Consider the following 8445-nt stretch of genomic DNA (forward strand, 5'->3'; position numbering starts at 1 on the left):
TATAAGGGAGACCTGGGTGTCCATGTCAATAAGTCACTGACAGCTAACATGCAGGTGCAGCAAGCAATTAGGAAGGCTAATAGTATGTTAGCCTTTATCGTAAGAGGATTTGAGTACAGGAGTAGTGAATTCTTGCTTCAATTGTATAGAACCTTGGTTAGACTGCACTTGGAGTACTGTGTGCAGTTTTGGTCCCCTTGCCTTCGGAAGGATATTATTGCCACAGATAGAGTGCAAACAAGGTTTACAGACTTGTTCCTGGGATGGTGGGACTGTCCTATGTAGAGAGATTGGGGAAACTGGGTCTCGATTCTGTAGAGTTTTGAAGAATGAGAGGTGATCTCATTGAAACCTACAAAATATTTAAAGGACAGTCAGGGTAGATGCAGCTAAGATGTTTCCCCTGGTTGGGGAGTCGAGAACCAGGGGACGCAATTTCAAAATAAGGGGCAAGCCACTTAGGACAGAGATGAGGAGAAATGTTGTTACTCAGAGGGTTGTGAATCTTTGAAATTCTGTACCTCAGAGGGCTGTGGAAGCTCAGTCATTGAGTATGTTTAAAGCAGAGATTGATAGATTTCTAAATACAAATGACATAAGGGAATATGAGGAAAGTGTGGGGAAAAGGGCATTGAAGTGGATGATCAGCCATGATCATATTGAATGGTGGGGCAGGCTCGATGGGCTGAATGGCCGACTCCTGCTCCTATGTTCCTATGTTCCTAACTCCACATTATCGATGAGACACAGCCTCAGGCCGACTTGTCGGGTGTTGCAAACAGATAACACTGCTTCTGATCTTCACCAGAACAGAGAGTGAGATGTAAAATTGATCATCAAACAGACTGTGAGAGAATACAACAGAATAAAACACATGGAGAGACACTGTGGAATAACAAATAGATTTGATTGGAATGTTGAATTATGATTGGAATGGATAAAACAGCAGATTAAATTGGGACAGAAAAGAGAAACTGATGGGAAGAAGGAAGAAAAGAAAGGATGGATCTGTTCACTTTTTTCAGTTTTTTCACTGGTCCATCAAAGCTGGATTAAAAAAAGATGCAAAAAACAGAGAGTTTCACCAAAAAGGGAGATTAAATGCTGCCGAAACCTTGGATCGAAGGATGCGCCAACAGATCACCTGTTTAACTGTCTCCTCACTGGGAGATTTCAATCAATGAGCAATATTATTCTCTCCTTTTCTTTTGTTAAATGAAACCACTACTGTCACTTGGAGTTAATATCCCTGTGTTCCAACTCCTGAATAATAAAATTGTGAGTTTCGTGATATTTTCTGGACACATTTCCTGCTGAAAGAACTAAGAACTCTTTTCTAATTTACATAATACTATATACACACTCATCAAGCCTCCGAAACTGGCATCCTTGGTGCTGCTCTCTCCTCCCAAACCTCATCTCATGTGACTGTTACATCATCACTCTGATTGTGGGAGGGGTTAATCCCACTGTCTTCAGCATTAACCCTTTACATCCTCATACTGCACTGTCTGTCCAAAAAAATCAGTGGAGGGAACTTGAATTATCAAAACAGCAACAGCTGCCAGTTGAAAATCAACTCAACCCATCAGAGAGAGACTGTCAGAGAACTTCCTGCATCCAGTCCTGACCCTCTCACATTAAGCAGCTGCTCACCCAGACCCCACTCTCATCAACACTGAACATTTTTACTGAGACCCTTCAAATACTGTTTACAAATACTGTAAGCAACAAAGTTTAATATCTTCTCACCGTTTCTCGGTAACCACATGAGACATAGGTTTTCTTATTTGGTTCCTTTGATTTTTCTTGTTCCTGACTGACAAATATTCCAAACCTCAGATAAACCCTCCCACTTGCGTCATGTCCCAGTCTCGGTTAAAAGCAACACATAATGACACAAACACTCTCCTTCAGTGAGATTAATATCAAGCTGTTTTCCAGGTTGAATGTAACTGTGAACAAATTTATGTCAAAGAAGTTAACTTTGATGTCTCAGCACTGAAATTCTGTGCAAGGAGGAACAGCCATTCCAAACTCATATCCTTCACAAAGGCTGTTTTTTTAATGTGATTGAAATTCATCAAGTATTTTGAATTAAGGTTCACAAGACACAAATGTCAATGTTGATAATGAAACTTTTCAAGCATGTTGCTACTGTGAAATAAGGCTCTGCTGGGAATTGAACCCAGGATCTCCTGTTTACTAGACAGGTGCTTTAACCAACTAAGCTACAGAGCCAAATCACAAATGCGTGTGCAATTGAAATCAGAGGAAGGCCTTGTAGATAGTGGGCAGGCTTTGGCGAGTCAAGAGCTGAGTTCGTCACGGCAGTGTTCCCAGCCTCTGACTCACTCTTGTAGTTGTAGCTGTAGTTGTAATTGTAATAGGCAACCGTCCGTCTCGGAAGGCGATGGGCTACACCCGGGGTGTATGTCACTTCTGTATGTAACATCGTTTGTTGTGGCTGTAGAGGATGACTCGTGAGTGTCAATCCATTCTGCAGCTGGTATAGATGAATGTCATTGGCCCGAGGTCGACTGATAATTTTTCCTTCCTCTGAGCTCTCTTTCCCACCATCTGGTCATTTCTTTTGTCCTCTGCTTTTCCCATGGTCTTCCTGAATGCCTTTCTCCAGGAATTCCAGTCAGCAGGAAGGACTTCCCATGCATCGACTCCAATCCCAGTCTGCTTGAGATCTCGCTTTGCAGATGTCCTTGTATCACAGACGTGGGTGACCTGTTGGTCTCATGCTGATAGCAAGCTCACCAAAGAGCATGTCTTTGGCAAAGCGACCGTCATCCATTCAGCACACATGACCCAGTCAACAGAGTCACCGCTGACTCAAGAGGGCAAACATGCTGCAGATCCCTGCACGCTGGTGTACTTCTGCATTCGGCACTCTGTCCTGCCAGGAGATGCCCAATATCCATCTGTACTTTCCCTGAGCTACAGGTTATTGCAAGTTTCTCTGGCTGTGTTTATTTTAGGTGATTTTGTACTCAGGTTCTTTTGGAATCCATGTGTTTGCAGATCTTTGTGAGTGAGAGATGTGGTAATATGTTTAAAAGATTTTCCTATAAATTATTCATATCTCCATCTTTCCCCGAACTTTGCACAAACACATTAATATGGGAATCACACACATCAGGCCGTCAAACCTGTCTGCTAAACATTGAAAGGTGACAGTGTTTATTGTGACGGGGTTGCATTTATGAGGCCACATCTTGATGATTCACACATGTAAAAATTTGTATATTATGTTCATGACATAATGACATAAAAAAACATTTCCTTGCACTTGCCATGCTTGGTGAACATTTTCTCTGCTGATGCCCCCTGAATATATTAGAGAACATGGTGACGAGGTTGATATTAAAGTCTGTAAATATAGGCAGCAAACAGCAGCAGGGACTGCAGTGAACAAGATTTACGTGACATATTTGTGCTTATATTGGTGGGTGAAATAAAATACTAAACACACAAAAGCCTACATTTGAGCTCGCGTATAAGATTGCTCTGTCTATGGAGATAGCATCAAAGAATGCTCAGGAATTTTGTCCTATGCCACTGATCGTAACACACTTCAGGGGAACTTAAAAAAAATGGTAAAATGGGCTTTCACATAACAGATGAAATTTTACACAGAGAAGTGTGAAGTGATACAATTTGGAAGGAAGAATGCCATATAAATGAACCGTTACAATTCTAAACTGGGTGCAGGAGCAGAGAGATAATGTACACCAATGTTAGAAGGATTGAAAAGGTAGCTAAGAGCAAACAGGACACTTGGCTTTATTAATAGAGGCACAGAGTAAAAGCATATAAGTTATGCTAAACCTTTATAAAATACTGGGAATGAATGCCTCCTCCTGTACCTCCACAGAAAGCTTCCATTCCAGGTTTACACACACTCATCAGGATCAATCTCCACAGATCCTGCCACTCCAGGCTCGGACACCCACTTCAGGATCACTCTCCATACATCCCAGCACTATGGGCTCGGAGACCCTCTTCAGAATTCCTAAATCTCCAGTCATGGACATCCTTTGAGGACCACTCTCCACAGATTCTGCCCTCCAGGTTCAGACACCCTCTTCAGAATCACTCTCCATACATCCCGCCACTCCACGCACGGATATCTCCCTCAGGATCAGATCAAAGAATGTTGCTTGTCACATATCAGCTCAAGCCTGAATGTTGTTCAGGTCTTGCTGCTTGCAGGTACAGATTGCTTCAGTATCTGATGAGTTGTGAATCATCAGCGAACATTCCCACTTCTCACTTATGTTGAAGAGAAAGCCATCAATGAAACAGCTGAGGATGGTTGGGCCTAGGACACTGCCTGAGAAACTAAGTAACCAGTCATGAATGGTGGTGGACAATTAAATAACGAACCAGATGAGGAGGCTCCAAAAACATCCCTATCCTCAATGTTGGTGGAGCCGAGCACGTCAGTGCAAAAGGTGAAGCTGGAGCATTTGAAACCATCTTCAGTCAGAAATTGCTCAGTGGATGATTCATCTCGGCCTCTGGAGGTCCCCAGCATCACAGCTTCCAGTTTTCAGCCAATTCGCTTCACTCCACATAATGGCAAGAAGCAACTGAAGACACTCGATACAGCAAAGACTATGGACCCTGACAAGATTTCCGGCTCTAGTCCTGAAGACTTGTGCTCCAGAACTAGCTGCGCTCTCAGCCACACTGTTCCAGTAGAGCTACAACACAGGCATCTACTTGACAATGTGGAAAATTGCCCAAGTGTGCCCACTCCATAAAATAAATGCAGGACAAATCCAATCTGACCAATTGCCGCCCCATCAGTCTACAATCAATCATCAGCAAAGTGATGGAAGATGTCACCAACAGTGCTATCAAGCACCACACATGTTGCAATAATCTGATCATCGATGCTCAGTTTAGGTTCTGCCAGGGTCTCTCAGCTCCAGGAAATAATTTGGCAGATAGAGTACAATGTGGGAAAATGTGAGGTTATCCACTTTGGTAGGAAGAATAGAACAGGAAAATATTATTTAAATTGTGAGAGATCACAGAATGCTGCGATGTAGAAGGATCTGGGTGTCCTTGTACATGAATCACAAAAAGTTACCATGCAGGTACAGCAAATAATTAGGAAGGCAAATGGAATGTTACCCTTTATTGCAAGGGGGATGGAGTATAAAAGTAGAGAAGTCTTGCTACAAATGTACATGGTGCTGGTGAAACCACACCGAGAGTACTGTGTGCAGTTTTGGTCTCCTTATTTAAGGAGGGATATACTTGCATAGGAGGCAGTTCAGAGAAGGTGCATTGGATTGATTCCTGTGATGAAGGTGTTGTCTTTTGAGGAAAGTTGAGCAGGTTGGACTGATACTCATTGGAGTTGAGAAAAATGAAAGGTGAACGTATTGAGACATATAAGATTCTGAGGGGGCTTGACAGGGTAGATGCTGAGAGGATGTTTCCTCTCGTGGTGGAATCTAGAACTAGGAGACACAGTTTCAGATTTAGGGCTTTTTCATTTAAGAAGGAATTTCTTCTCTCAGAGGGTCATTAATCTTTGGAATTCTCTACTTCAGAGAGCAGTGGAGGCTGGGTCATTGAATGTGTTCAAGATTTTTATCTACAAGAGAGCCAAGGGTTATGTGGGCAGGCAAGAAAGTGGGGTTGAGGTCATGATCAGGTCAGCCATGATCCTATTGAATGGCGGAGCAAGCTCGACGGGCCAAATGGCCTACTCCTGCTACTAGTTGTTCTGATATTATGTTTGCATGATCTCATTGCAGCTTGGTCCAAACAGAGACAAAAGAGTGGAATTCCAGAGGAGAGGTGAGAGTGATTTCCCTTGAGTGAGTGTGGCATCAAGGATCCCTAGCAAAATTGAAGTCACTGGGAATCAGGGGGAAAACTCTCCACTTGCTGGAGTTGTACCTCGCACAAAACAAGATGGTTGTGGTTCGTGGAGGCCAATCATCTCAGCCCAGGACATTGCCTCAGGAACTTCTCAGGGTAGTGTCCTAGACACAAACATCCCAGCTGTTTCATTGACGACTTTCTCTTCAACATAAGTCAGAAGTGGGAATGTTAGATGATGACTCACAACTCTTTAGATACTGAAGCAGTCTGTGCCTGCAAGCAGCAAGACCTGAACAACATTCAGGCTTGAGCTGATAAGTGACAAGCAACCATCTGGCCACACAAGTGCCAAGCAGTGAACATCTCCAATGAGAGAGAAAAAACATCTACCTTTTGATATTCAGAAGCATTATCATCGTTAAATCCCCCACCATCAACATCTTGACCAGAAACGTAACTGGACCAGTCACATCTATGCTGTGGCTATAAGCGCAGGTCAGAGATTACGAATTCTGCAGCAAGTATCTCACCTCCTGACACCCCAAATCCTGTCCACCATCTACAAGGCACAAGTCAGGAGTGTGATGGAATACATCCCACTCAACAACACTCAAGAAGCTCAACACCATCCAGGACAAAGCAGCGCACTTGATCGGCACCTAACCCACCACCTTAAACATTCAATCCCTCCACAACCAGTAAACAGTGGCTGCAGTGTGTACCATCTCCATATGCACTGCAACAACTCGCCAAATATCCTTCAACAGCACCTTCCAAACTCGTGACCACTACCACCTCGAAGGACAAGGGCAGCAGATGCATGGGAACTCACTACCTGCAGGTTCCCCTCCAAGACACTCACCATCCTGACTTGGAACGATATCGCCATTTCTTCACTGTTGTTGGGTCACAATCCTGGAACTCCCTCCCCAATAGCACTGTGGGTGTTCCTGCACCATATGGACTGCATCAGTTCAAGAAGGCAGCTCTCCACCACCTTCTTAACGGCAATAGGAATGGGTAAAAAATGCTCGCCTTATCAGCGATACTCACACCCAAGAATGAATAAAAACCAAATCACTCTCCACAGATTCCCTACAATCTGGGCTTGGACATTTACTTCAGGAGCACAGAGCTTTATATCACTGCAACATGAGTTCCAATCTTCATATTCTGTTCACTTTTCACATTATTTTCTACCAGTCCACTAGCTTTTATTAATTCAGTATTCGGGTCTCTGCTCCTCCGCCGTTTCTAACATCTCACCTCTTACAAAAAAACACTCTGATCTATCGTAGGTACTAGATGACCCCTCATTTCAACCTCCATCTGCCAAAGCATTGCTCACTCACTTAATCTATCAAGAAGATTTGAAAATAAATTTCTTGCCAAAGGATAATTTTCTGCATCTGCTCCCTCGCCATTTGCTTTTCCCATTTGTCTTTCACTTGGTGCAAATCGAGAGAAAGTAAAGATGGAAGGAAGGAGGGGAGGAAAATTCCTGCTCTGTTTCGTGATCCCTATTTGATCTTCATTCCAGTGCAGTTTGGGTGAAGAATTCCAATTGTCTGTCTCAATTTTAATAAAGTATAAACAATTCTGGAATCACTGTCCGGACATTGACAAGAACAGGTTTCGAGGCTGACTTTGCACATGAACAATACACTGAACAGTTCATAAACTAGCGACAAGGATGGGATTCGAACCCACGTGTGCAGAGCACAATAGATTCGCAGTCCATCACCTTAACCTCGCGGTCACCTTGTCAGTTGCAGAATCACAGCTGTCACCTTCAGCACAGTTTCTGGCTGTGCAGCCAGCTGTGGAATGATGGAAATATATCTTCAGTCAGGAAATGAAGTTGGGAATGGAGCAGTGTGAAACATTTCCAGAACATGTCCAACACATTTCTACTCAGTGTGAAAACCCACCACGGAAAGACTGGAACATACAATCATTTCAACACATCATGATTAACATCACTCAGACACCTGAACCATTAGGTCACTGATGAAGTCAAGATGCCCGAATTACTCATGAAATGACAACTGAACTAACTGACTGGAAGAATTGCTTAAACTCCACATGATCAGCGAGGCACAGCCTCAGGCCGACTTGTCGGGTGGTGTAAACAGATATCACTGCTTCTGATCTTCACCAGAACAGAGAGTGAGATGTGGCATTGATCATCAAACAGACTGTGAAAGAATACAACAGAATAAAACACATGGAGAGACACTGTGGAATAACAAATAGATTTGATTGGAATGTTGAAATTTTGATTGAATGGATAAAACACCAGAAACAGCAGATTAAAGTGGGATTCTCATCATTATATTGATCTGGGACAGAAAAGAGAAACTGATGGAAAGAAGAGAAGAAGGAAGAAAAGAAAGGATGGAACTGTTCAATTTTTTCAGTTTTTTCACTCGCCCATCAAAGCTGATAAAAAAGTTGCAAATAACAGAGAATTTCACCAAAAAGGGAGTTTAAATGTTGCTGAAACCTTGGATCGAAGGATGCTCCAACAGATCACCTGTTTAACTGTCTCCTCACTCGGGGATTTCAATCAGTCAGCAATACTATTCT

General features: G+C 43.0%; 2 non-coding genes across 2 annotated transcripts; both read right to left on the reverse strand.

Moving 5' to 3' along the window:
• Positions 1 to 2167: 2167 nt before the first annotated feature.
• On the reverse strand, positions 2168 to 2241 carry trnat-agu (transfer RNA threonine (anticodon AGU)). Its single transcript has one exon. It is a non-coding gene; the product is annotated as a tRNA-Thr (tRNA).
• Positions 2242 to 7541: 5300 nt separating this feature from the next.
• trnar-gcg (transfer RNA arginine (anticodon GCG)) lies at positions 7542 to 7623 on the reverse strand. The gene has a single exon. It is a non-coding gene; the product is annotated as a tRNA-Arg (tRNA).
• Between the last annotated feature and the right edge of the window lie 822 nt (positions 7624 to 8445).

The sequence above is a fragment of the Heterodontus francisci genome, unplaced genomic scaffold (genome assembly GCF_036365525.1).
Source record: "Heterodontus francisci isolate sHetFra1 unplaced genomic scaffold, sHetFra1.hap1 HAP1_SCAFFOLD_58, whole genome shotgun sequence".
Classification (NCBI taxonomy): domain Eukaryota; kingdom Metazoa; phylum Chordata; class Chondrichthyes; order Heterodontiformes; family Heterodontidae; genus Heterodontus; species Heterodontus francisci.